This window comes from Octodon degus, unplaced genomic scaffold (assembly GCF_000260255.1).
Source record: "Octodon degus isolate 3935 unplaced genomic scaffold, OctDeg1.0 scaffold00068, whole genome shotgun sequence".
Taxonomy (NCBI): Eukaryota; Metazoa; Chordata; class Mammalia; order Rodentia; family Octodontidae; genus Octodon; species Octodon degus.
The window spans coordinates 7,561,423-7,565,050 of NW_004524644.1; positions in this window are offsets into that span (position 1 = coordinate 7,561,423).

Below are 3,628 nucleotides of genomic sequence, written 5' to 3' on the forward strand. Positions count from 1 at the left end.
TAACCACTAAGAAGAATATATGCAGTGTATTATTTGTTGAAACTGTACTTCCGATTTGATTTGAAACTGTCTCATTGCTGTTTATCAATAAAACTTTGAAAAAAAGAAGAAGAAGAAGAAAGAAGAAAGAAGAAAGAAGAAGAAGAAGAAGAAGAAGAAGAAGAAGAAGAAGAAGAAGAAGAAGAAGAAGAAGAAGAAGAAGAAGAAGAAGTCCTGTAATCCCAGCAGCTCTTGGGAGGCTGTGAACAGGAGAATCACGGAGTTAGATCTAATAGTGAGACCCTGAACACACTGTAGACACTTCCCTAAAAAATACGCACAAAAATAATAAAATAAGTAATTCATGTATTTGCCATAGTAATTAATGCTATAAATTAGTACATTTTCAAGAGGATCTGATACTTTTTACAAGAGAATTTGATGTAGGGTCCATATCTAATGTTCTAGCTATGTAGGAAGCTGAGGTAGAAGGACAGGATTGGGTGTAGGCATTAGAGGTCAAATGTGTAATATAGGAAGACCTGATTTTGAAGGAAAAAGGAAAACCACAAAATGAAATTAAAAGTTGAAAAGGAAGAAAAAGAGGAAGCATTAAGTTATGTAATGTGAAAGCATTATAATTCATATTAAAATTGATAGGATTGTACAATAACGTATCTTGAACAGCTAGACTAGATGCATAGAAAACTTTCTCAAGCATCTTCTCTGTTGTACTATAATCTATAATAAATGAATAACTTAAAAACTCAGGCCAATGTCTCTTTCCAAAAAAGAAATTAGTTTACACAAACTCTTTCTTTTGTCCCCTCTCTAAGCATTTGTACAGATGTTAAACATTACATTTTCCATTATGTTGATTAATTTTAGTCATCTTGAGAAAATTCCTCTCCATAGATGTCAGCACAATGGGTTTTTAAAAAGCTGTTGTTTTGAGTAATGATCATCGAGGGAAGGAATATGACATTTGTAGGAGAAGTGTAGCATTCCTTTAAAATGTGAGATTAGCTTGTACTGATGGAAAGAAAAGTATAACACCAAGCATATGAATTTCTTGCAATAAAGTTTCTAATACTTGATTCAAAAGAGTCTCAATGAAGAAATATCTGTTCAAAGTATTTTAAACATTTAAGAAAAAATAGTTTCCGAATGCTGCTCTCGTCCTCAAAATGGTGAAGGTCACTGTGGTAGAAACTGTCTCTGTTGATTTAGATGAATGTGGCCTCATGCCAATATATTCTGCTTTTCCTACAATGCAATTGAAAACCTACCACAAGGATTTTCCTGTAGGCTGTCAGACACAGCACAAATATTTCATATGCCATAGTGGGCTTATTAAATTGGCACCAATTTTAGCCTTCGGGACAGTTTACTTCATGATTTTAAAAGCTTTTCTCCTTCCTTCCTTATTACAGAATGCACAATACAGATGTTCCTGTTTTGAAAGACTAATGTTAATGACATCTCCCAATGCATCTGCTGGTACTTGTGAATACACAAATTGGAGATTATAGACCATGTTGTAGGAGTGAAGGTAGATATGGGAAATACGTTGTTGATGAGTAGCTCATATATAAATATCTTCCAAATACTTAAGCCTTTTAAAATTTGATGACCTGAATGTCTTATGTATGCTCATGCTATCTGCTTGTCATAATAAAATAGGGAAAAATCAGCTTATAAATGTCTAAAATTTAAAAATCCTTTTTATATATAAGATTGCTCTAAGCTACCTAAGCTTAATATATATTCAATCTTCATTTTTTGAGAACCTTATATGTGAGGTAGTACTTTTTTTTTACAATTATATTGACAAAAATATCAAGTAAACTTCCCAGAACTTTATACCATATCATATTAAAAAGAGTTTCAAACCCAAATGCCATGAATCCAGATCCCACATCCTTACCCACTATACCACTGTTGATTTGGATAATAGTAATAAATAGAAGAAAGTTGGAAGTAAGTGTCTTATAGTAGAAAGCTGCACCATTAATAAAAACTAGATTACAAGAAAAGTATACAAAGTACAAAGAAAATAAAATAGAAGCTTTTAGGAATCACAAATTATTGCAGCTTGTAACAAAAGCATTAAAATTTTATTTGAATAAGAGCACACAAAGAAACAGTCTGTTAAGAAAAAGTTATTCTAAAAGTTTAATAAAGTAGGAATATGACGTGTGAATCTTGACACACTGATATAATTCGGAAACCAGACGACACAGTCCCTTCCTTGTTTTTTCCTTCCTTTCATTACCCATGAGGGCCTTCCCAGTCCCCGAAATAGGCACTGAGGTGAAAAGCACACCTGGTCCCCTCTCACCACTGAAACTGTGTCACCAGTGAAAGAGATGGAAGATTAGCACTTCCTTTAAGTAAGGCACAGTGTATTAGATACATGCAGTGAGGGAAAATAAAACAGAGGTGAGCGGTGCTCGGTGATTGCAGCTTTGAATAATATCACATTATAGAACATCTTCCCAAATGGGTCATACTAAAAATGTAATTTCCTCTAACCAGGAATGGGCCTAAACTCCACCCAGCAGAGCTCAGATGTCTACTTGACTAAAGCTGCAAAGAGATTGTATCATGTCCCAGTGGTTGCTGTAACAAACAGTTAGAAACAACGTTTTTTAGAGCAGCAAAAATTCGTTCTCTCACAGTCTGGAAACCTGATTGCTATAGTGTTGGTCAAACTCCTGTGGAGACTGTAGTGGAAATTCCATTCTCTGCCTCATTCAGATGCTGGGCTGTTTGCTTTTACCTCTGAATGTTTTGTTTTCTATGTTTTTTTTTTTTTCTCAAAAGTCATTTATTTTATAAGGAAATATTGAATTGCTATTTTATTCAATAACATTATATCACACAATCTAGGTTAAACAAATTCTGTCTTTAGCCTCCTAACTCCCAGCAATGTGAGTTGGAAATCTCTGTGATGTCTTTTTTTCAGCTTCCCACAGAGGCTAGTTTGACACAAAGCAGAATGAAAGAGCAAAATTTCAGGGGAAGGACTAGTGTAGGTGGATTCCTGGGCGGGCGCTTTTGGCACTGAGCTGTCTCCCCAGCCCTGTACATGGATTCCTGATGGCCCTGGATTTTACACAGTAAGGTGAAGCCGCTGGGCAACTTGGACAGCTGCCTGACATCATGTAACTGGAATTTTAAAAGACATTTTAATTTTTGTTCTATTATTATTTATGTTGATAGGAAAACAAATAGAAGAAGAGTATAAGAATGTTTTGGCATTCTATGGCAGTGGTGATAGATTCAAATTGGGTTTCACAAAGTTGAAATGCAGCAAAAATGATGAAAATGGTTGCATCTTATTTATTGTTGGAAGGAAGTGTTGAATTCTTCAGGACTCTGGTTATACTCTGGACTTGGTGGTGCCTTTTGTAGGAAATATCTTCTGCATAGACATTAGCCAGATCACAGAGGATTTTTTTTTTCTTATTAGTGTGAGAATGCTAAACTCTTATTTTCATTAGTTTTTGTGAGGGTTTGTGAACACAAATCCAGAAGCTGGCACAGCCCTGTAGATGCTACTTCTATACATGAACTCAACCATGTCTGTGGACTGAGCTAATAAATAAATGTTAGCAGTGAGTGCAGGTAATAGAATTCATATCTA